The 25,791-nt window shown below is 48.2% G+C and overlaps 1 protein-coding gene across 1 annotated transcript in view; it reads left to right on the top strand.

Moving 5' to 3' along the window:
• The first annotated feature begins 7,444 nt into the window (after window positions 1-7,444).
• Window positions 7,445-25,791, top strand: part of RELT (RELT TNF receptor) — an 81,106-nt gene continuing 62,759 nt past the window's right edge. Inside the window, exon 1 of the mRNA XM_038387705.2 lies at window positions 7,445-7,604. The gene's annotated coding sequence lies outside the window, so the exon portion shown is untranslated. The remainder of the gene's footprint in view (window positions 7,605-25,791) is intronic.

Here is a 25,791-nt window from a genome sequence, read left to right as displayed (position 1 = left end):
GGTGTGAATGGGGAGGGGAGGGACTTGATGTGGGCTTCATCAATCCAAGAAAGGTTTTGCGCAGAAGGCAAGAGCTCCAGATGGGAAGTAGCTGTTAACCAGCTGCAATGTTGTCTAGTGACAGGCCAGTGTTAAAGCTGGTTAGGAACAGAGTTCCCCATGGAACAGAAATTCTCACAGTTCCCCAAAACGTTTCATTCTGATTAGGAATGAGGAGCTGAAATTTCCTGCACCACAAAAATCCCCAAACTCTATTTGGGACTGTCAAAATGTGTTGGCTGTTATATGGTATTAAGATATTAAATAACAGACAATCAAATTGAATCAAAACAACCTGATCAGAATGAAAGTCGACCTTCTCTTTGTTGAAAGCTTGTGGAAATCGACATGTTCCTGTGAAAGGTTTTGATTGTGATGAAACTATCATTTTTTGACCAAAAACGTAATTTTTCCCCACGAGTTCTAAGCATGATGTTTCTGGGGATATAGCTCACAATTGCCCTTTCTTGGGAAGGGAGAGGAGAAGGGAGACCCCAGGTTGTTTCTGAGTAGTTACATTTATGGGAATGAGCTATCCCTAGACAAGCACCTTTATACTGGTTTCAGAGTAGCAGCCGTGTTAGTCTGTATTCGCAAAAAGAAAAGGAGTACTTGTGGCACTTTAGAGACTAACAAATTTATTTGAGCATAAGCTTTCGTGAGCTACAGCTCACTTCATCGGATGCATTTGGTGGAAAATACAGAGGGGAGAACATGAAACAATGGGTTTTATCATACACACTGTAAGGAGAGTGATCACTTAAGATAAGCCATCACCAGCAGCGGGGGGTGGGGGGAAAAGGAGGAAAACCTTTCATGGTGACAAGCAAAGTAGGCTATTTCCAGCAGTTAACAAGAATATCTGAGGAAAAATGGGGGGTGGGGTGGGGGGGAGAAATAACATGGGGAAATAGTTTTACTTTGTGTAATGACTCATCCATTCCCAGTCTCTATTCAAGCCTAAGTTAATTGTATCCAGTTTGCAAATTAATTCCAATTCAGCAGTCTCTCGTTGGAGTCTGTTTTTGAAGTTTTTTTGTTGAAGAACAGCCACTCTCAGGTCTGTAATCGAGTGACCAGAGAGATTAAAGTGTTCTCTGACTGGTTTTTGAATGTTATAATTCTTGACGTCTGATTTGTGTCCATTTATTCTTTTACGTAGAGACTGTCCAGTTTGACTAATATACATGGCAGAGGGGCATTGCTGGCACATGATGGCATATATCACATTGGTTAATGCGCAGGTGAACAAGCCTCTGATAGTGTGGCTGATGTGATTAGGCCCTATGATGGTGTCCCCGAATAGATATGTGGACAGAGTTGGCAACGGGCTTTGTTGCAAGAATAGGTTCCTGGGTTAGTGGTTCTGTTGTGTGGTGTGTTGTTGCTGGTGAGTATTTGCTTCAGACTGGGGGGCTGTCTGTAAGCAAGGACTGGCCTGTCTCCCAAGATCTGTGAGAGTGATGGGTCGTCCTTCAGGATAGGTTGTAGATCCTTGATGATGCGTTGGAGAGGTTTTAGTTGGGGGCTGAAGGTGATGGCTAGTGGCGTTCTGTTATTTTCTTTGTTGGGCCTGTCCTGTAGTAGGTGACTTCTGGGTACTCTTCTGGCTCTGTCAATCTGTTTCTTCACTTCAGCAGGTGGGTATTGTAGTTGTAGGAATGCATGATAGAGATCTTGTAGGTGTTTGTCTCTGTCTGAGGGGTTGGAGCAAATATGGTTATATCGTAGAGCTTGGCTGTAGACAATGGATCGTGTGGTATGATCTGGATGAAAGCTAGAGGCATGTAGGTAGGAATAGTGGTCAGTAGGTTTCCGATATAGGGTGGTGTTTATGTGACCATCGCTTATTAGCACCGTAGTGTCCAGGAAGTGGATCTCTTGTGTGGACTGGTCCAGGCTGAGGTTGATGGTGAGATGGAAATTGTTGAAATCCTGGTGGAATTCCTCAAGGGCTTCTTTTCAATGGGTCTTATTTCCCCATGTTATTTCTCCCCCCCACCCCACCCCCCCACTGTTCCTCAGATATTCTTGTTAACTGCTGGAAATAGCCTACCTTGCTTGTCACCATGGAAGGTTTTCCTCCTTTCCCCCCCCTGCTGTTGGTGATGGCTTATCTTAAGTGATCACTCTCCTTACAGTGTGTATGATAAACCCATTGTTTCATGTTCTCTGTGTGTGTATATCAGTCTCCCCTCTGTATTTTCCACCAAATGCATCCAATGAAGTGAGCTGTAGCTCACGAAAGCTTATGCTCAAATAAATTTGTTAGTCTCTAAGGTGCCACAAGTACTCCTTTTCTTTATACTGGTGTATCTGTGCCCATGCCAGTCTGTTTATAAACTGATTTTAGCAGTACAAAACCTGTGTAGATGGTCCTTGGGCAATAACTTCTGAACAGAGACTGTAAAATGTCCACTTACCTTAACATACCTGGCATACAGAGATCGAGGCTCCAAAAGCATGTAGAGCTGCTATGCAAAGTAGAGGTGCATGCCCTGTTGATAGAGATTTTTGCTTGTTTTTCCCTCAAGATTTATGTGATCACGTGAGAATCTCTCTCAGCTTTTATTTAAAATGAAAATCTAAGTTTGCAGCTCTTCTGGCTGCAGAAAGCAGCGTGAAGTCACGAATCTGAAAGGCTTAAGATGCAGAAGGCTAATAAAAATCATGCAATGTTTTAATATAAATTGTTTGTTCTTTTTAGGAGACTCTTATTTGTTTTTTGGGAGCACAAGTCATGATGGCTGAACGCTTGAGGTTGACGATGCTGGTACTTCCAAGATGTAATGAGAAAATGCTGGCCTATACTTCATAGATTCCAAGGCCAGATGGGACCATTGTGATCATCTAGTCTGACCTCTTGTATAACACATGCCATAGAAAAAGCAATGAGGAGTACTTATGGCACCTTAGAGTCTAAGGTGCCATAAGTACTCCTTGTTGTCTTTTCTGTTACAGACTAACACGGCTACCACTCTGAAACAAGCCATAGAACTTCCCCAAAATAATTCCTAGAGCAGAGCTTTTAGAAAAGCATACAATCTTGATTTAAATATTGTCAGTGATGAAGAATCCACCACGACCCTTGATAAGTTGTCCAAAGGTTAATTACCCTCACTGTCAAAAATTTACACCTTATTTCCAGTCTGAGTTTGTCTAGCTTCAGCTTCCAACCATTGGCTTGTGTTATATCTCTCTCTGCTAGATTGAAGAGCCCATTATTAAATACTTGTTCCCCATGTATGTACTTAAGACTGGAATCAAATCACCCTTCTCTTTGTTAAGGTATATAGATTGAGACCTTTGAATCTATCACTCTAAGGCAGGTTTTCTATTCCTTTAATCATTCTTGTGGCTCTTCTCTGAACACTCTCCAATTTATCAACATCCTTCTTGAATTGTAGGCACCAGAACTGGACACAGGATTCCAACTGCAGTCACACCAGTGCCAAGATATCCTCTCTGCTGCTAATCAAGATTCTGCAGTTTATGCATCCCAGGATTACATTAGCTCTTTTGGCCACAGCGTCACATTGGGAGTTCAGATTTCAGAGTAGCAGCCGTGTTAGTCTGTATCCGCAAAAAGAACAGGAGGACTTGTGGCACCTTAGACACTAACAAATTTATTAGAGCATAAGCTTTCATGGGCTACAGCCCACTTCAGGTTAAGCTAATTATCCATCATGACCCCCAAATCTTTTTCAGAGTCACTGCTTCCCAGGATAGAGTCCTCCATCCCGTAAGTCTGGCCTACAGTCTTTGTTCCTAGATCTATACATTACATTTAGCTGTAATAAAATGCATATTATTTGCTTGCACCTAGTTTACCAAGTAAACCAGATCTCTCTGAGTCAGTGACCTGTCCTCTTCATTATTTGCCACTCTCCAGTTTTTGTCATCTGCAAACTTCATCTGTTCTGTGTTTTCTTCCAGGGCATTGATTTAAAATGTTAACTAGCATAACGGTAACCTTACTGTCTCATTGTTTCCTTGTATAAGCAGAGTCAGAATGAGCTCTACCCTGACATCTGGTGGTGAGCTGTGGAAAAGATCAGGGACTGATCTTGTTTGCATGGGTACACCCACCCTGCTTAGCATGATGGACTGCTTGCCCAAATGGTCACTTTGGCTGCTGTGGGATCCCCAATCTCTTTGTTATTGGGGCAGGAGTAATAAAGCATTGTTATCCTGGTTATGTGAATGAAGGACAGTAGAACTGACCTTGGCATTTTATGATGGAGGGTCTTGCCCTCAACGAAGTAGCACTCACTAGGCAAGGGAAATGGGTTCCAAAACCCAGTGAATTGAGAGATGCTGAGGGTAGGTATTTGTTTCTAGTAGTGAGGTGCTTTGAGCACTTTCTCTTGCCACTGTGTAATTATAGAGCTAATTTTTTTTATCCTATTAGGAGTCTTGTTACATGCTGTAGAGCTGAAATCACAGATACCTAGGTCTAAGAGCTATGAGCTAGTAGTGCACTAGCACAGAGGCTCCCCTACTACCAGCTGAAGTCACTAAAGAGCTGAGAGCTGTGTTAAGTTGGGGGGAGTGCAACAGATAGTAGAGTGGTGCGGATAGCAGGGGGCTCGTGGAGAGGTGCAGCTGGCGGTGAAGACCCCACAGAGAGGCATGGCAATTGGCTGTGCACTTAAGATGCCCCCCTTACCTCCCCCTGCTTTCACCCAGACTGGGAGGTAAACTCTGCAGATGAACTTCTGAACTCTGGGGGTTGCACTGACCAAGAACAGAAACTGTGGGAGGGGTAACTTTTGGGTTGCTGGACTCAAGAACCACTCTGGGGCTGCACTGACCAGGGACAGAAGCTGTGGGAAGGGTGACTGTTGGGTTGCTGGACTTAAGACCCTGAGGGGAAAAGGACACTGCCAAACTTACTTGAGGGTGTGTCTTTTGCTCACGGTTTGTGTTATGAATCCTGTTTGTGGTGTTTCCCCAACCCAGCCCTTGTTGCTGCCAACTCTGACTGGCAGAAGGGTTACACTTGTGCTTTTGCCATAGACTTAGACTGTAAACTGTTTGGGGCAGGGATCATCCATTTTGAGTTTGTACAGCACCTAGCACCAAATGTGGCCTGGGTCCATGCTTAAAGCTTCTAGGCAACATCACAATACAAATTAATAATAGTGCTTTACCTAAGTTGCACAGCAAGTCAGTGGCAAAATGGACCTTGGATCTTCTGCCTCCCAGTCCACTGAGCTATGGTGCCTCTCATGAATAACAATAACAAGATGTGTTTTATAAAGTGGAAAAAGCCTAGGTATTCGCTTTGAACCAGGTCTGCTGTGTGTCGAATGTTCTCTCGCACCACCAAGTGCTTTGCTGGTGGAAACCAGTGGAACTCCCTTGACATCCATAAAGCTCTGTCAGTCTCCAGCTTTGGACCTCCATGGAACGTTAACAACTGATTTCTCTGATTCAAAACTTTGCTTCTGCCCCTCCTTCCCCCAGACAGGGGGTGTTAACCTGGATACTGATGTGATCAAAGCTGGCCAAATGAATCATTTCTCTTAACAGTTGGAAACAACACTTTTCTTAGCTAGTTAGAAAATCCAATTCATTGGGAAGATGGTGCTTCCCAGATGATGGCAGGATGGGTGGCTAACCATATTCCAATTGCATTTCATGATTTAGGACAAGGGAGAGCTTTAACATTTTTTTTTTAAGTTTGCCAGAAGCTGGGAATAGTTTGCCAGAAGCTGGGAATGGGTGACAGGGAATGGATCACTTAATGATTACCTGTTCTGTTCATTCCCTCTGGGGCACCTGACATTGGCCACTGTCGGAAGATAGGATACTGGGCTAGATGAATCTTTGGTCTGACCTAGTATGGCCGTTCTTATGAAACTGATATTGCTGAGTCAGGACCGATGGTATGAAAATAATCTCCCCGTGGGAAAGATTGCTATATAAGGAAGGTTTCAAAACATCATTACTCCTGCATTCCACCTGCTTGTCATGTATTTTGTGTGTGTGTGTTGTTTGGCTGAGTTTAGAGGTTAGTTAACAATGGGTGGTGGGTGTGTTTGTGAGCTGTGGGAAAGGATTACTATATTTATGGGTGAAAGCCCTGTTCCTTCTGTGGGTTAAACTGAAGCAGACACTCTGAAATCAAAGGAGTGCCCAAGTAAACACCATGGGTGGGATCCTCCTCTCACATGAGGGTAAATCAGAAATCTCCTCCCTGAAGAAAGTATTGCTGCTCTAGGATGAAAGGTGCTTAGCTTGAGGTCTCCCCAGTCCTATTTATCAGGGGAAATGGAGAAAGCTACTTGCAACCTATTTCTAAATGACAGGGCTAGATTCTCAGCTGCTGAGTGAAGCTCCATGGAATTCAGCTGAGAACCAGGCTCGCAAAAAAAGACCCATCTAAACTTTTGGGTTATAGCTTTGGGTTCAATTCCTACCTCTGCTACAGACTTCAGACTTCTACTCTGTTTTCACTGGCGTTATTCCTGACTTACCCTAATGAAGTGAGAGGAGACTGCAACCCTTCCTGGATGAAGTTTGACAAGTCATCTGATCTGTCTCAGTCCCCCCCATGTATAAACTAGGTAGAGTAATACTTCTCCCCCTGGCGAGCTGTGAGAATAAATTCACTAACAGCTGGGACATACTGTTTTAGGAGGGTGCCTTGAGTGCCAACATAGACAAAGTCCATGGAGTTACTTAAACAAGTGTGAGTGAGAGGAGAATCAGGCCCTGACCTCAAGTGCCTTGTGCAGCCAATTCAGTTCAAGGAGACTCCATTGATGTGACCAGCTATCCAAGTGTTGCTAAAGTGCTCAAACAGAGACCGACCCCCTCAGGTATTTGTCAGAGGCCTATGAAAGACTAGGGCTGGGTGTGGGATGGGGTTGGATCCTGTGTCCATTGGGCAGCAGTGGCCATTCCTGACCCCCTGGCAAGTTGCTCCATGGGGCAGTCCTTTGCACCTGGGCAGAATGGGAACCTATTGTGCCCAAGATGGGGGTCAACCTCTGCACAAAGCAGGAGACATTAGGCCCAGAGATTTTTCCCCCTCCCTACCCCGTTCCCAAAAATCTGGGGCTCTCTCTGTGCCTCCTCCCTTTACACCTCCCCACTGCCCGGCCTCAGGAAATGCTGGTTCTCCTAACTCGCTGGAACTTTAGAGAATCAACTGGAGCAAAAGCCTGGACGCTTGATCTGCAGCGATCTTTGTGGGGCGAGGGGCAGAAATCCGCCTTTCAGCAGCCGGACTCGCTTCCTCTTGAATACCCCGTCCCGCCCCACGTCCACCGGAAGGCGGCACTGCGGAGCAAGCAGCTTTCTGCCGGGGGAGAGGCGGAGGCTTGGAACAGTCAGACACAGGGGTTAGGGGCGTGGCCCGTTCGATTGTGACGCAATAAAGAGGGGCGGGGCTTCCCGGCAAATTGTTACTTTGCAGCCGGTGCCTTTCATTCATAAGAGGGTCGAGCGGCGGTGGGTCAGGCTCCGTCTCACGCTCTTTACACGCGGCTGTGGGGTGTTGCAAGGCTCTGCTCCGGGCTACATCTGGCAGCCGGCTCTTGGGAAGGCGTTTCAAGGTAAGGAGCTGGCTGGGATGGCTGTGTCCGTCCGCCCAGGGGGCTGATCCTGACTTGCGGGAATCGTTGTTCAAGGAGTGTTTTTAGGGGGACTAATGCTTGTGAGACCCCCCGCCCGTCCTCAGCCCCCCGCTCTCCTAAGCCCCACGCCTCTTCCCGCGAAGGGTGGCGTGTTCCGAGCAGTTATCATCTGCTCAGACACGGGGCTGGTTTTCTGGGGGCTAGTTTGCGAGCGGAGTCCCTGGCACACTCCGTCTCGTAGCCCCTAGCTGGGTCCCCTCTAACATAGGGCAGGAAAAGTAAGTTGAGGAAAATCTGTTGTAGTTCCCTTCATTTATTCTCTCCCGCTCCCTGTCTCTAGGAGTTGGCATTAGCTGTGCGGTGGCGAGATAGAAAACTGCGTATGGGCAAAATCCTAAGCCCTCCTTTCTCCCCATTGGCATTTCGTGGCTGGGTAACTTTTTATTTTAAACACGCACTGAAGTATTTTGCTGGGGGCTGGCTGGCGTTATGTCTCGCTGATCTGTTGAGTATGAACTGGTTTGGAGTCCCCTATTTTTAGGGGGGGCCCGGGGGTTCGTGACTGGAGTGAAATAGAAGGCTAATGAGTCTTTTTGGGTTTAGGAGACCTGTCTGTGTTGTGATCCTTCTTTACCAACCCTCTGATTGTTTTAGGCCGGTAGCTGAGGTTGGTCCCAGTTTTGCGGGCACCTGGGCTGGAAAAGTGAGAGCAGGCAGAGTTTCCAAACATCCGCTGTAAGGGCCCCTGTATCTGTTTATATGACAGGAGCTATGAATTAAACTATCATTCTGGCATAGCAAAACCAGCTGGGAAGGATTGTTGCTTTAAACTTCCAATGGCGTGCGAAGCCGCAAAAGCCCCAGACCCTGTTTTGTTTAACCAGCTGGGGTCTGGAGGACACCTAGAAGATCAGACCCCGAAATGCCACAAGTCCTCCTTTTCCTTTTGCGGATACAGACGAACACCTTTATTTGAGCATAAGCTTTCGTGAGCTACATCCGATGAAGTGAGCTGTAGCTCACAAAAGCTTATGCTCAAATAAAGGTGTTGGTCTCTAGGGTGCCACAAGTCCTCCTTTTCTTTCAGAGTATGAGTGACAATTCCCTCTGCTGACTCCTTGGGGGTCTGTATCCTATTCCTATGTGGTACATTTTATCAACAAATGGGTGGCCCCTGAGATCTTGCGCTTCCCTGAGCGGGAGCTGAGTACAGGCCCTTCTGTGTTGCTCGTTTCCTTGAATAATAGTGCGAGGGAGGTCACCATGCAAGGGTTGAAACAACGGTTAAGGAAACCGGTCTTGTAAGAGGAGTGAAGGAAAGAACTGTTGGTTCAAGGTACTAACTTATGCATGTTCTGTGGTGCCTGCCTCTAACTTGCATTATCCCGGTCTGCATCTGAGCCAGGAAAGGCTTTTGTTGCCCATCAGTCAGGGCTTGGGGGATGCTGTGAAACAGCAGCCGCAGCAAACTCTGTGGTGCAGTCTCGCTTTGTTTGCTAGAGGCTGCAAGTCAGAGATGTACCCTCAGCAGGTTGCTGGGAGCAGCAGAAACTCCAGCACTTGCTACTGACTGTCCCCCGGCTTTCTTTTCCCACTTCGAAGTGCTGCCTGACCTGTTTAAAAACCAAAAAAAAAAACCCCAAGTCGTCCTTAAAAGATGAAAGGCTCTGTTAAAAGGCATGTTGGTGGGCAGTTTGTGTGCAGTGGTTCTGGAAAGAATGCTTAGCTTGACTCAGCTGTGAAGTCTGTGTGCTTGTAAATGATAGGGTTGGCTGAGGGTCAGCAGGGAGAAGGCAAGGAGAGGTACCTTATCGCTTGCGTTCCAATCCCTTAGCTCTCCTCTGTATTTTCAGAGTTTCTTAGCAGCCTTTTAGCAAGAAGTGTCTCTTATTTTCAAAACCATGTCAAGATGGGGCTAGATCTATTGCACCTTCTCCAAGATGCAAATAGAATCATAGAAGATTAGAGTTGGAAGAGACCTCAGGAGGTATCTAGTCCAAACCCCTGCTCAAAGCAGGACCAACACCAGCTAAATCATCCCAGCCGGGACTTTGTCAAGCTGGGCCTTCAAAACCTCTAAGCATGGAGATTCCACCACCTCCCTAGGTAATGTATTCCAGTGTTTCATCACCCTCCTAATGAAAAAGCTTTTCCTAACATCCAACCTAGACCTCCCCCACTGCAACTTGAGACCATTGCTCCTTGTTCTGTCATCTGCCACCACTGAGAACAACCAAGCTCCATCCTCTTTGGAACCCCCTTTAGGTAGTTGAAGGCTGCTATCAAATCCCCCCTCACTCTTCTGCAGACTAAATAATCCCAGTTCCCTCAGCCTCTCCTCATAAGTCAGGTGCTCCAGCCCTCTTATCATTTTTGTTGCCCTCTGCTGGACTCTCTCCAATTTGTCCACATCCCTTCTGTCATGCAGGGGACCAAAACTGGACACAGTACTCCAGGTGTCGCCTCACCAGTGCCGAATAGAGGAGAATGATCACTTCCCTCAATCTGCTGGTAATGCTCCTACTAATACAGCCCAATATGCTGTTGGCCTTCTTGGCAACAAGGGCACGCTGCTGACTTAATTCCAGCTTCTCGTCCACTGTAATCCCCAGGTCCTTTTCTGCAGAACTGCTGCTTAGCCAATCTGTCCCCAGCTTGTAGCGGTGCATGGGATTCTTCCTTCCTAAGTGCAGGACTCTGCACTTGTCCTTGTTGAACCTCCCATTTGTCTAGGTTACGCTGGACCCTGTCCCTACCCTCCAGTGTATCTACCTCTTCCCCCCCTTCCCCCATTTAGTGTCATCTGTGAACTTGCTGAGGGTGCCATCTATCCCATCATACAGATCATTAATAAAGATGTTGAACAAAACTGGCCCCAGGACTGATCCCTGGGGTACTCTGCTTGATACCGGCTGCCAACTAGACATCAAGCTGTTGATACTTCTCCGTCCATATGGAGAGGGGAAGGGAGGGGAGCAAGATTAGGCAAACCTGTTCTATGGGTGACCAAAAGGATCCTGTAATCCTCATACCCAAGACTTGGACAACCCCCCCAATTGCCTTTAGCAAGGACTGGGAGGTTTGGCAAAGCATGTCTTTGTAATCCACTGGTCAATTTGGATTGTGTCCCTACCTATGTACCCAATCCACAGAGGCTGCACGTGTGTTAAAGAGACATGCTCTTTACAGCTTGAATTATAACTCTAGCCAGAGATGTGTTCTTTAGCTCTGGAGTTCCCTGGTGTTGGCCAAAATGGCAACCATCACATCAGCAAGTGGAGAGCTATTTTGGTCCCAGCTCTTAGTATTTCTGCTGTGTTGTACTAAGCTTGCCTCACTGGAAATCTCTGTATTAAGAGGATTAAACAGTGCAACACAAAGATGTCCCTACTGGGAGTAAAATCTCTAACTTTGGCAATCTAGAGAAATCCAAAATCCCTAAATCTTACTCCTGTATCACTGTATACACAAGATAATGGATCTGTCTAAAAGCTGGGACTGTTGCAGGAAAAATAGCTTTTTAAATGCAGGGTTTTCTCCTCCCCTTAGGTATTATGCTGCATGAATCCTGCTCTACTGATCACTTCATGGCTTCTTGTGGGACATGTGCCTGAAAGGATCTGTGCTACTTTTGTGTGCAGTTGAAGCACTGTCATGGGGCTGTGAATGCTGAGGCCTCTGTCTTGGTGTGAGTGTTTGTCCCTCCTTCCCCAGGCCTGAATTTGAATCTGACTGTTCAGTCTGTGGGCCTTTGGGATGATGTCCTAGCTTCTCCCCTCTTTGAAAAGTGAGACAACACAACACACCACTCATACCTTGGTCTGACTTCTGGCAGGAGTGCACCCAGCATATGTAGGTTGCAGCAACCTTCTATTCGGTGCATGTGTGTACATGTTTTTTTCCTTATTGATGCAGAAACAAGAATAATCAGAAGATAAACTAGGCCAGAAGAGGGGATCATTATGATCCCGGATTCAGACCCTACCTGCTCGGCATCCCCACTTTACAAATGGGGAGAGGCACAGTGTGACCCAGGATCACCAACAGGCCAGTGGCAGGGCCAGTAATAGCCTGGGTCTCCTGAGTCCCAGTCCAGTGCTCTATCCCCTAGGTCACACTGCCTCACTAGGCTGATTATACTTGGAATTTATGTAGTGCCCTCAGCAAAGCACTTGCTAATTATTCCCAACATCCCTGTGGTGTAGATAATTAGTAACCTTGCAGTTTTACAGGTGGGATAATTGAGGTAGCATTGTGATTTGCCCAAGGACAGCGAGTGAGTCAGTGGCAGAGATGGGAGTAGGGCCCAGGAGTTCCTGGCACCCAAGTTCTGGGAATTGACTCCTCAGGTGGCTGGAAACCACGTGGTGGGGGGGGGGGGTCTATGGCCTTGTGTTTTCCCAGCATCCCTGAGGTGTGGTTAGCTGCCTGTTACTAGACACTCTGCTGTAGCTTTCAGGCCCCTGTACATGGATCGTGTGGGAAGCGTGTGCTTCCCCACTAGAAAATGGGGACAGGAAGGAAAATGTGATCAGTGTAGCTCGCTGAAGTTCCAGCCGGTGCTGCTGAAAGCCAAGGCACAGCCTGGAACTACATGTCCTCTGCCACCACCAAGCCATTCTTCTGCTTAAGGGAAATAAAGCTCCAGGGAACAGGCTTGCTCGCTGTGTTAGGCTGTGGAATTATCTCCCATGAGAGCTAATAAAGGCCCATCCCTGCAGGGTTCAGACTAGAAAGGACCCTCTTGGGTAACACTCCGCACAGAGGGGATGAATCAGAGCTGCTAGGAAGCCCAGCATCTGGCTAGCCTGTATGTGGGATAATTGAAGTCCCTTCTGTGGGGCACATTAGCAAGTGCACGACCAAACCCGATGTTACTAGTACACACAACTTGCTTTTTGTTTTGTCAAAGGGAGACCACTGCATCCAACAGACTACTGACCTTGATGGATCATTGGTCCAGTCTGATTGTCTCAATCCATTCTAACCACCTGTACCCCTATCACTGTATACACATGGACTAGACTGGGCACTCGCGTCACTTCCCACCCCCTAGCTTGCGTTTACATGGATTCACATCATGGGGTGAATACACTGTAAGCAATTCTTGGCCACCCAGGACTCCAGGGCTGCCACTCTGCCACAGACACCTGGAATTTCACCGAGGCAGTGGAGCCAGGTGTTGGATCCATCTTCTCCCCCCCCCCCCCCCAGCACAAATCTAGTCTGTGGCATCCTTCTCAACCTGCCAAAGCCCCAGATGTGGGATGCAACATGTGACCAAGACAATTATTCCTGCAAGAGAACTAAAACATGGTGGGATTCCTTCCTTTAGTGTAAATAACTGTCTACTGCCTCTGTCATGATTCTTGGCTATTATCTGGGATGGGCAGGGATGGTGTCCCTAGCCTTTGTTTGCCAGAAGCTGGGAATGGGTGACAGAGGATGAATACCTGTTCTGTTCATTCCCTCTGAAGCACCTGGCATTGGCCACTGTCAGAAGACAGGGCTAGATGGCTCTTAGGTCTGACCCAGTATGACTGTGTTTATGTTCTTTATTTCTGATGTAAATTGTCAACAATAAAAGGGTAGGGGCAGAGAGATCAAACTTGTGAGGATTAGTAATTTTAGGCGTGAAATAAAGGAGCGCTGGATGCTATAGCCCCCCTTCCCTGAACTAAAGGGAGAATCTCTGGTGGCAGTATAGGGCCTGTGACACAGAGTAGAGCAGTTCTGAGTCCGTCCAGTGGAGGGCAATGCAGCACAAACACTACCCAGTTTACTACAGTATTAAAAACTCTACAATCACCTCCTGGTCTGCACACGTGCCCTGTAAGGATTTGAAGGAGGAGGACTGATGGTCATTCTAAAATAACTACATCTTCTAATTGTGATGCAGCATTTAGCTGACACGTGCATTATATGTAGATTGTAAGCTCCTTGGACGGGGTAGTCATCTTGCTGTGTGTTTGTACAGCTGCTAACACAATGGGGTGCAAAGTGGGGAGCAATGCTCCATGATTGTCTCCTAAATGCTATGATAATCCAGATCACGTATAACACACGTCAGCTAAATGCTGCATCACAATTTGAAGATGTAGTTATTTTAGAATGACCATCAGTCCTCCTCCCTCAAATCCTTACAGGGCACGTGTGCAGGCCAGGAGGTGATTGTAGAGTTTTTAATACTGTAGTAAACTGGGTAGTGTTTGTGCTGCATTGCCCTCCACTGGACACTCAAACTGCTCTACTGTGTGTCACAGGCCCTATATCGCCACCAGCGATTCTCCCTTTAGTTCAGGGAAGGGGCTATAGCATCCAGCGCTCCTTTATTTCACTCCATGCAATTAACTGTCTCCTCTCCCCCAGAACTGCATGACTGGATAGATCAGGAGCTTGGTGTCCTGTTGACTCTGGAGCAATAACTGTACTCCCCAGCCTCAGGGGATAACTTTTTGCAGGTAGTTTCTTTTACCAGAACTTAACTCCCCACCCCTGGTGGGATTACAACGATCTCTTACAGACTCTGCGTGGGGATCTGCATTGCAGTAACAGCTGTCAGCTTCCAAAACAGCCCTGTCAGTAATGTGCTTTTCACTGTCTTTCCTTAATCCTCCCATGTTTAACTGAGGACATGTATGATTGTGCTAGCGTTTCTGCCGGCCTGTGACCACCAAGAGATCTGTGAGGTGGAGTAATAAAGACCCCTCAGTTTCCTTTGGCCCGGTGCCTGGGTAGGCTTCGGCAGATGCCTCCAGTTGCTCAGGAAACCAAACCCCCAAGGGAAGAGGTTGAGGGGTGCAGGTGGCTGGGGGTTTCTGAATCAAATGAGGGGAAACTGAAGCACAGGGGCTGCTTGGCTCTGACTTTAAAGCTAACCAAGGAATGGTTGGCAAGGAGCACCTCCGTCGTAGGCTGACTGTGCTACGCTGCTTGACCTTGGCCAAAGGTTGGCTGTAGAAATGCCAGGTTGAGTGTGGTGGGAGGGGCCAAGATTCACAGGTGGGTGGGTGTGTGTTTGGGGGTGGTGAATTTGGGGCCTATTTGCAGGTTCAGATGCTACATGATGGAGATACTGACTGTGTGGTTTGAGGTCTGTAATGGTGGGAGGGGGCCCGGGTGAAAGACGGTAACGATGCTGTCCGGTTTCTTCACTTCTTTCCCACAGTTGGGCATAGTCCTCTGACAACGAGTAAAAGCCCCTGTACAAAGCCACTGCCTGTTCTGCGCTACCCGCCACTGGGTGCTGCAGTGGGTCTCGAGTCCTGCGCTATAAAATACTGCTTTAAAGGGAATCGAACGTCCCTTCCAGCCCTGCTAGCAAGCTGGTGCCCGTGGCCTGAGAGGCCCGGCGGGCTCTGCAAGTGTTGGGTAGCCTCTAAAGACGCTTTTGTGGCGAATCTTTGCTTTGCTCCGCTCCCATCCCAGGTTGTGTGGCTGACAGCCTCGTGACTCCCAGGCAGACCTCGGCAGGAAAATCTGCCAAGCAGCCAGGGCTAACCAGCCTTTTGTTCAGTGGGAGAGTGTCTAATCCATGGCATATGTGCCAGAAAAGGGAATTGATGGGAGGACCCCCGCAATGTTCTCAACTCTCCTCCCCCCCCAAGGGGTGGGAGATGAATCCCCGCATTTCAAAGCATTCTCTCTCCATCTGACAAGTTCATGCTGCTCCAATTACATACTGGCTTGCAGTTTCCTTAGACATGGAAATTGTAATCTGTGCATGTGGGTTTGTTTTGTCTGTCTCTCTCTATTTTTGGCACCTGCAATTTTGTTTGGCATTTTTCCCCCCCTTCCTTTGGAGGTAATGTGGTCATTGATTAGTGTGGGGGAGGTGAGCTGGGACACGGAGGCTCAATTGCCGGATCTGCCCCAGTTCATTGTGTGACTTTGTGCCAGTTGCCTATGGGTGGATTATCCAAGGCGCTGAGCACTTGAGGCCTAATGGAACAGCAAATGCTCAGCATTTTTGTAAATAAGCCAGTAGCATCCCCTTGCCTCCAGTCTTAATATCCCAGCATGAAGAATGGCTGCTCACAAAGGAAGGTGAATTGTGAGACTTCATGATTTGTTGAGATCTCCTGGTGCTGTGCTGAAAATCCTAGGTATATACACAGGACTACCAAGAAGAGAGCAGGGATCGATAGACTTAAAAGTGCTATTTTCTTGTAGAATCTGCTGCTAATCAAGAAGAGTCCAGTTTCACATTATCACTTTTCTTCCATGCCTTGCCCTGGGTAGGACCCCTAGAAAACAAAGCCCGCTTGTGAAATTACTTCTCCCCCTAGCCCCACCGCCTCCATTCACACTCACAACTTCCTGTGGAAACTGGCCCAGAGTCTCAGCTGATGTAAACCAGTGTAGTTCTATTGCTGTCAAATGGCATTGCACCCTTACGCCAGCTGAGGCTTTTGAGCCCGTGACTCTAATCAGTTGTGGTCACTCATGGTGCCTAAATCTGAAAATGACCCATCACTCGTGTAGTGCTGTCGAATGAAGCTCTTTGGGCAAAACACCAGCAGGAATGGAGGATCCCCCTGCATTGCAGCTGGATCACGGGGGTGGGGGGAGGCTTTGGGTTCTAGCTGCAAAGTTGGGTGAATGAGACTCGTGATGGAATGCATTTGTGGCTGGATACCAGCTTTGCCAAGCCCACTTTGCTTCTGGGGTTATCCCTGGCATGTGTAGGCAGAGGGTCCCCCACAAGGAAGAGCAGCGGGGTGATGCTAAGGTGTGGTACAGCAATCGCCCTCTGCTTGCCTCCCCTTGGGGAGGGTGTGGGAGGTGCTCCTGGCAGTGCAGGGATTGTCATTTTAATGCTCTCCTGCCCAATCACAGTTCGCTTAGAGAAGGACACTGGCTTCTAGTTATCCTGTGGCTTTTTAACCCCCCTTTGGCTGGAAATGGGGGTCTTGCTGCTGCTGTTCTGGACACGCAGACAGTCTGGCAGTTCCTTTTTCTAACCACACCGACCAGGGGAGCCATAGAAAGCTTTCAGCCTGGTGATGCTCTCTGCTAGGGGTAGCTTTGCTGCTCTGGAATTACTGAGAAATCGGGGTCTGCATGAGCTCAGGGAGATGGGGGGGGGGGGGGGGGAACCATCCCCAGCAGGTGGCCATCCCCACAAGCTACACACAGGCTGCAGAGGAAGTGGAGAAAGATCTAACATTGAGGGTGCTTATGTTCCAGGGAATGCTGTCCTGTCTTCACATGGAGCAGGGTCCAGACCCACACTTTAGGGGTGGGGTGACATGTCCTATAGTTACCCCAGCAGCTGACCTAGGCAGCAGGTAGGATCCACAAGTGTGAGCGGGGCAGAGCCCTCCGTCTTCATGCACCGGTGCACCATGCTGAGCTCCTTGCAGGACTGGGGTCCTTGGCTGCTCGCTGCCCATAGCGCCCCTTACTGGAACAAATCTGCAAGCATAATTAGTTGGATCTTTCTTAAGTAACTTAGGCCCGAAGCTTAGTTGGGTTTTTCACTCACCTCGTCAGTGCTCAGAGAATAAAAAAATGCAGTGCTGCTAATCTTCAAAGTACCTGCTGAGCATTAATCATGGCTGCCCCTTCCTTCCTCCAAACAATCTCCCTATTGTTGGTGGCCTCCCTCTGCTGAAATGGGAGCTGGCAAGATGTCTTGTCACCTCCCAGGCCATGATGGGAGTGAGGGAGTTGGCTAAAGAGCTATTTGTTCTTTGCTCAGACTGTGCCTCTTTTTGAGTCTCTGTGAAAATAGGGGGTGGTTTGTATTATGGTAACACCTAGGAATCCTACTCAAGGAGCAGGTTCCCATTGTGCTAGGCACTGTCCAGACCTATAACAAGGCAGCCTGCGTCCCAGGGGGCATGCAGTCTTGGAGTCAGACTGGTTGTCTTTTGAATTTGGAACCTTTCTCTCTTTTGGACCAGAAACCCAAATCCGACAGCCTTCGTGACGGGGGATTTGCGTGTTGCAGACAAGACGCCTGATGTATCCATCCCTTGTTCTCCCACACTTGGGGACCTAGAGCTGCAGCCCTGGCCCATGAGTTCCAAAAATAAAGCCCCTCTGTCTCGTGAGCTAAAGGAGGACCGCTTGAGCTGTCAGTAGGAGTGGGTCCTGTCCCTGTTGGTGGTGCACTGTCATGCATGTGTGTACGCAGCTTGTACTAGTGCATGTAAGTGTGTAGATCACCATCCAGGCAGATTGAACTGTAAAAGGTAACCTAGAGGATGATGGTTACAGCTGGTAGCTCTAATCCACTGATGGTCTCACTAGGGTGAGAAATAGGTCTGGTTTTGTGTATCCCTTTAAATGTTTTTCATCTCTATCTCCTCCCCTCTTGTCACAAGATGCTATGCTGGGGGAGGCAGCTGGGGGACTGAGGAGAGTTACTCAGTATCACAGTGGATGACTTGCGTTTGTCCTAATGTTTTGTCTGGGAGGGGAGGCTGCCTTACAGCTCATTCTTGAGGGAGAAGCCTCATGGTTGCATTCATTGTGAATGCTGCATTTTACTTTTGCCTCCTGTGTATTTCTATAACCATCATTCCACAGGGCCTGGCAAGCCACCAGGACACTGATCCCAAGTCCCCATTTTATTTTCAGGGTGCTTAGCTGCTTTTGTGTGGCAACAAGCTGCAGAGGTTTGTCTTCAACTCTGTACTGGCCAGTCGCCAGAGAGCCCCGAAAGGAGGCTGTCACTTGCGGAGTTCCCTTTCATTTAAAGGGGATTTGCTCTCTCTGTGTGTGTGTGTGAATGAGGTAGTGCCTTTTTTTTTTTTTTTTTTTTTTTTTTTTTTTTTTTGGTATCTTTTGCTGATTCACTGTGCACAAAGGGGATCTGAAAAGCTCTTTGTGTGCAACTTCTCTGCTTGTTTTTACCTTTAGACATTTCCAGTCTTGTCTGTCCCACTTCCCATAAAGACTCTCTGGATGAGCAGGATTGTGACAAAGGGAGTGAATTAAACAGGAGCAACTCTTCCTTCTGCATGGATCTCTTCATGTACCCTATATACACTCTCTCTCCTGTCTAGGCAATGTAACATCTTTGCCCTTCCAGCAGAGTGAGAGCTCCCACTCGAGTCCTCCAGGGAAAAGAAGATTTGAGGTTTAATATTATCGAGGTTACTAAGGCAGCCAAAAAACAACCACCCTATTGTTCCAGCAGATCTTTTAGGCTGCCTCTAGCATTTAAAATGCTGGGGAAAAGTGGGGTCTACTTTTCAAGGGATGCTGTGAAAACCCTATTGAAGAAAATCTGCCCCAGCATTTTACCAATAACCCTGTGTATTAAAACTGACTTTAAGACAAGGCCTTGTGACTCTAGATATTGCTCAGCTTCAAGAGTAATACTAGACTTGTCAGTTGTGCCCAGGGTAGACTTTTTTTTTGTGCCCTCGGAAGGTGACTCAATTACTCAGGGGCGTGTGTAAAACCTGGCTCTCTGGTTTTTATTTTGTTTGGTTGGAGTTTTGTTCTGGGTTTGTACAGCACCTGGCACAACAGGGCCCTGGTCCATGACTAAGGCTCCTAGGTGCTACAGTAATACAAATAATTAATAACACTACTGTGTTCCCCCCCACACCCCCCAACAAAACTGGAATGTGGTGCCTAAAACTCCACCAATGTGCCGGAGAGACTGATCTTTGTGCGTTTGTTTACATATCAGCTGCTCCTCTCTGTGCTGTTGTAACAAAGATGTTTCAGAAAAACAGGGCTGCAAACAATCAAGCGGCCTGCAACAGACAAACTCTCCTTGGCAAAGAGCCGAGAGAGATGGCTGCCAGGCTATAGTAACCCAGCAAAAGGTCCCTGCAGCCTAGGGCAGTTGTCCTCTACCAAACCGTCGCATGAGATTGAGTTTGGGGGTTTTTCATTTTCGGCTTATTCCAGATTTTGTCTTGCATGTGATTGAGAACTCTGCTGTGATGACTACTGGCTCGCTGCATAAAACCCATATTTTGAAGCCAGTTTGACAGAAGAGGTGGAAAACAAGCATGGAATTGAGCAGAGAATTAAGGAATCCTGCTCATTTGACCTCAAAATGGCAAGCACAATGCACAACCTCCCCCCCATCTGCTGCCCTGTATGTGTGTCAGGGGAACAATTGAGGCTCTATTATGCTGGGACTTGCCATTTTGGTAATGAGGGGAGTTTGCATGGGATAGGCAGCCCTGCAGGCTGCTGTGCCCCTCCAATAGAGGACAGCCAGGGTGCCGGCAGCCTCGCAAGCTTCTCCCACTGTACCTCAATCGGGCTGAGACACTGCTGAGGTGGAAGGTCTAGTTCAGTCTCTGTGGCCTCCTCCATTTCTGGCCTCTGTGCAGTGACTACCACATGTAATGGCTGATATCTGCCCCCCCTTAAAAGTAAATTGAGACCCCCTCACCAGCAGCCACGTAGTGGCTTCACACTGCCGCTAACCAGGACCAGCCTTGAACTGGTGCCTTCTGGGTGAAGGGCTCCCTGCCAGTCCTATGAGCCACCCAGACCCCTTAAACTAGGGCTAGGAGAACTCTCCCTCAAATTGGCTGGGCTTCCCCAGCTCTGTTCCTGCAGCCAGAGTCATCTTGGCTTCTCCTGTAACCTTGAGGCTGTGGCTAGGAGTGTAAAATGCACAGCATTGTTTGAGTGGGGGAGGATGAAGTAGGCTGAGAAATTCTCCTGCAAACTCCTTGGAGAGTCTGTGTGCCCCAGGACTGGGGCTTAGGAGAGCTGGGTTATGCTCTGGTCCTGGCTCTGCCACTGACCTGCTGGGTGACCTTAGGTAAATCCCTTCCCCTCTGGTTTGTATACCAATGCTTTGTCTTGTCTCCCCAGATTTGTAAGCTCTGCGGAACTCCTTGCCAAAGGATGTTGTGAAGGCCAAGACTAGAACAGGGTTGAAAAAAGAACTAGATAAGTTCATGGAGGGTAGGTCCATCAATGGCTATTAGCCAGAATGGGTAGGGATGCAAAACCATGCTCTGAAGTGTCCCTAGCCTCTGTTTGCCAGAAGCTGGGAATGAGCGACAGGGAAGGGATCCCTTGATTACCTGTTCCGATCAGTCCCTCTGGGGCACCTGGCTACTGCTGGAAGACAGGATACTGGGCTAGATGGACCTTTGGTCTGACCCAGTATGCCCATTCTTATGCCACTTGTTTCTGGTTCTGATTCAGTATCCCAATGCATCCGATGAAGTGAGCTGTAGCTCACGGAAGCTTATGCTCAAATAAATTTGTTAGTCTCTAAGGTGCCACAAGTACTCCTTTTCTTTGAGTATCCCAGAATGTTTCTGTTCTCCAGGCCTTGTACCAGCCTGCCCAGCTAACACCAGGCAACATAGTAGCAGCCGTGTTAGTCTGTATTCGCAAAAAGAAAAGGAGTACTTGTGGCACCTTAGAGACTAACAAATTTATTAGAGCATAAGCTTTCGTGAGCTACAGCTCACTTAGTCTCTAAGGTGCCACAAGTACTCCTTTTCTTTTTACCAGGCAACAGACTCTCCGGGGTCTGTGCTCAGTGGTCAGAGGGTGACGCTCTTTAACCTTTGTCAGTAACTTCCCTTCCATCTTGCCTTGTCCTAGCTTCCTGCTGGGTCTGATTTCAGAGCAGCCCTTTATGTGAAGCTTGGTAAATTTTCCTCTTCCCCTGGCTGCTGCATTCATTCACTGCCAGGTGGTGGTTACATTTTTATTTTAAGGTTCTGTGATTTGCCCAGTGAGGCATCTGTACAGAGCAGAGTTTTCTGCTGGTAGAACAGGGCTGATCTTTTGCCCTCATCTGCTATAAGGGATGAGGAGGAACAGCTGGTGGAGACAGTGTAGCTTAGCAGACAGGGCACTGCACTAGGACTTGAGACCTGGATTCTGTTCCCTACTGTGTTGCTGAGTGACCTTAGGCAAGACACTAATCTGGGCCTCAGTTTCCTCATGAAGATAATGACACTAATGTCCTTTTGTGAAGTGCTTTGAGATCTATGGATGAAAAGTGCTGTGTAAGAGCTAGGTGGTATTAATGCTTTACAAATGTTTTATAAACCTGGGGGAAGTTTTCAGCACAGTTCAGAAATTTAAAGCATTCCTTTCTTTATGTAAGTGCTAAGTGTGTGTTATGAACACTAACCCTGACAGTATAGTATGTAACCATTACCCTTAACTGACAAATGGGAAACTGAGGCAGAGAAGCTAAGTGGCTCCTTCCATGGTCTTCAGCAAGTCAGGATTAGAACACACAGACCCCAGCTCCCAGTCCAGACCACTGACTGTTTTTTCTGTCACTTTTTGACAGCTCTGTTTTCACTGAAGTTGAACTTTAGAAGCTTGATGGGAAGTTTGAGTTTCTCATCAAAGCCATCCTCTCCCCCGTGACTCATGCATCCGCCTTCCCCTCTCAGCACAGGCTGCTGGTGGTCTGAAAGCCCTGGGAAACTAACTGTATTCAGGATGAACAATTACAAGGGACAAAATAGCCCTAGCTGGGATCCTTTGGTCTGTGAGCTAAATTCTCAGAGCTGGGCAATTTGGTTTCAGTGAGGTCACCCTATGCGTGCTCTGGGTCTCCCTATCCTCCATAATGGTGGTAGAAGTGAGAAGAAAAGCATCAAGCATCCTAACCATGTGCTGCCAGCTTTGAAAATAAGTTGGGGTCTCTCTCTAGGAATATGTGGTCTGGAAAACTATCTGCAGCAGGTGATGCTACCTAGCCCTGGCCTCCATCATAATGCAGCTAATGCTGGCACCACCTGTACCCCTCATCAGGCCATGAACACTCAACAGTGAGAGCTACAGGTGACTGCAAGTTGGAATCGCTACCCCTAAGCTACAGAGGGGGAGTGAAGGAAGATGAGAGAGTAAAGATTTCAATCCCCAGTGGAGTGAACTGGTACACTTCCTCTAGTTCACTGGGTTTTAAATGAAACTGAGTCCCTGGCGCTTAAGATTTGTTTTTTGTTTTTTCTCTTCTTCCCCCCCCCCCCCCAACATTTCCACCTATCCTGGGTGATGCATAGTGGTGGAGGGTGAAATACCTTTTTCAGGCTAATTGCATCCATCCTAATGCTTTTTACTGATTATAAAATTGGTGCAGTGATGAATTGTTAAACCATATTTCAGCCTGAGGTGAGAGAGGTGTGGGGAGGGGAGGTGTCTGAGAGAGACGAAAAAGTCTGTGCCTGGAAAGAAAAGCTGTAGTTTCCTGGTCAGCTGCAAGGCTATGGGTGAGATTTATACCAGCCCGAGGGATGGGGGAAATCAAGAGTCGCTGTGGGGAAATCAATGGAGTTACACCTGTGCAAAGCTGCTTTGCAAGCTGAATCTGGACCAGCATGTGGCTGACTTGACTTTTGAATTGCAATGGCTTGTGGGTAAAGGGCCCACAGCTCCTTGAATCTCTTGCTGTGCCCGTAGGCAGGTTTACATCTAACTGCAGCAGCAGTTGAGATGATGTGAACCCACTGGCAAAGGGTAGCAGTACAGCACTGGAAAATGGGCACAATCCCACTGTCCATTTCTAGCTCTCCTTTTTTCTCCCCTCCCCCCCATCTGGGTCACTCATCTGGCCCCAAACCTCAGACAGGCACTGAGAAATGGCACCACCTGGGTTCAATGAAGTGCGGCTGTTGATCTGAGCCCCATCTACATGGTGCCCTGCACTCCTCCTCTCCTGCCAAACAGGACCGTGCTAAGAGGGGATGAGGTTCAGGCCACACACCCCAGAGAGTTGGCCTGTTTGGTTTTGCTAGGGTGACTTCAGCTGGCAATGGATTGTCACTGGTGCAGAGCAGCTGCCAGCCATTTCTGCCCTTTTCTCATCCAGAGGCTCCTTATCCAGCTGCCTCTTCTGATGACTAGGGGCATCACCTGCCTCTGAAGAACAAACTGCTGTCTGAGACTCCCAGTGTCTCCTGCTTGTCTTGCTAGCACTAGTCTCGCCACCTCTTTGGGAACCTCTGCCTGCAGAGCAGGTCTGAAAGTGACTTTGGGTATAAGATCTCGATCTCTCTCTCTCTCTCTCTCTCTCTCTGGCTTTGTCTTCACTGTTGAGTTAGGCCAGGCTCTTGCCTGGGTTTTGGGGGGGGCACACTCTCTCTCTCTCTCTCTCTCTCTCTCTCTCTCCCCCTCTCCCCTGTCCAAACACACAACCCTGCACACCGCCTGCTTTTTGCTCTGGCACATAGCTGCTCATTCTCTACACACCACCGCCAGTGGTGAGCAATGCACATGCTGGCAAATGTGATGCATCTCACAGGATGCTTGATTGGCCCAGGGCAGTCTGGCACCATGTGGGTGCTGAAGAGCAGGCAATGAAGGAACTGAATGACTTGACAAATTAATTCCTATGCACATAGCAAAACCTAAGACGCGTTTTTGTCAATGTGAGCTGTTGCAATGGAGAGTGGTGTCTGGGCAGTTTGTGCACTCCCCCTACCCACGGGGCAGGGAATTGCAGTTGCCCTCCCTTTGGTATAGGAGCTGGAAATCCCTGGGTCACTCGCTGTGCAGCTGACTCATTGATGGCCCTGGACAAATCACGGAGTCCTTGCTTAGCCATGCTTTTCACAGAGGCTGGTGTTTTCCTGATAGTCACAAATTCAGCTGACTCCAGGAGCTGGGAAGCTCTCTGCTTTCATTGTTTTTTGTTTTTGTTTTTTTTTTAAAAAGGCAAGTTTTCTAGTATTCATGGTTCCAGATAACTTAAAAGCATGACCCCTAAAGGCTCAAATGCCAAACAGCCCATAAAGACTCCAAAGCTGAGCATCAATGCCGCACCTCCTTTCATCAGAGAGACTCTGGGGTTTCCAGAATAGCATTGCTGCCTGTTAGCTGATTTTAGCTGGACCTGGCTGATACTGTAGCACCTTCCACCAGAGCATCTCTAAGCGCCTTGTGGAGAATATGCTAATACTCAAACACCTATGCCCAACAGATGGTGAAACCGAGGCAGAGTGTGACTTACCTGAGACTGCATTGGGTGATGGGAATTCAGTCCTGTACACTAGACCATGTTGCCTGTTACTTTGGAGATGGCCAGGATTATTGTAGCCTAGCTTCTTGGTAGGATTTCTCTATCAAACAAACTACTTTCAAAAAAAATTAGCCCTGGAGTGAGCAATTGGGGCAGTATCTCTGCATGGAATGTGTCCAGGGCTGGCCTATCAGAGCGATCTCTCTGGCTAAGTGGTGGATAGCCCCTGTCATCTGAGCACCTCCCAGCTATTAATGAAAGTATCCTCGCAAAGCCCCCGTGAGGCAGGGCGGTGCTGTTCTCCCCATTTTACAGATGAGAATTGCAAACCAAGGCACAGAAAGATCAAGTGGTCTGCCTAAAGCTGCACCCAGTCTGCCAGAGCTGGGAATCAAACCCCCTGCTCTGAAATCCCCATCCAGTGCTTTAGCCATTAGGCCGGCCTTCCTCTCCTAGCCCATGGCAGATGTCATTTGCTCTCAGACAGCTACCTCTATGGCTACATCATCCCAAACAGGAGCCTGACCTGCAATTGGTGGCGCTAAAGCTCTTGCGCTGCGGCTCCCTCTCCCAGGATCTCTTTGAAGCTTCACAAGTCTCCGAGATTATAGTCTACTTTTGGTATGGCTTAACGCAAAGGGAACCAAATTAGCCTCATATGTCATATCTGCTCTAAAGATTTGAGCCTTTTGAAACCAGCAGCAGAGGATTGACACTAATGCTGCTCCATGCTAAGCCTCGCTAGAGCCAAACTGGCTCTGATCATGGGCCTTGCACTCTGTCTGTCTGTCAGCAACTGTTCTTGTTCCTGTGTAGTCAGCCTAGACTGATCCACCTTCCCCTGCCAGCTGCAGTGGCTCACGCTTCACCTGCATGTCAGCAATCAGCTCTGCTCGCTCAGCCACTCAAATCCTCATCAGCAAGAGAGGTCTGCAGCCTGAGTCCGGCTGATAACCTAGCTGCCGATGTGCGAGGCAGAACGGAAGGCGGCTCGCTCGTGCGTCGCTGCGTTGGCCCTGCAGGGTGGGAATGAGCCTGTCTGTGAAATGGACAGCTCAGCGAGCAGACGCAGGGTGGGACGGTACAGGCTGACTCCATAGAATTGTTCCCTTATCCCCAGCAGCATTTTAATCTGCAGCAAGGTGGCTCGGTGAGTGATCCTGGGAGCTCAGCAGCTGCTGCTACAGATGTCCATGGCGCTTTAGAGACATGAAAATGAGGGGTCCCCTGCTTCAGTTA

The sequence above is a fragment of the Dermochelys coriacea genome, chromosome 1, assembly GCF_009764565.3.
Source record: "Dermochelys coriacea isolate rDerCor1 chromosome 1, rDerCor1.pri.v4, whole genome shotgun sequence".
NCBI classification, from domain to species: domain Eukaryota; kingdom Metazoa; phylum Chordata; order Testudines; family Dermochelyidae; genus Dermochelys; species Dermochelys coriacea.
Note: the sequence above shows the minus strand (reverse complement) of the source record. Positions and strands in the feature narration are given on the sequence as shown.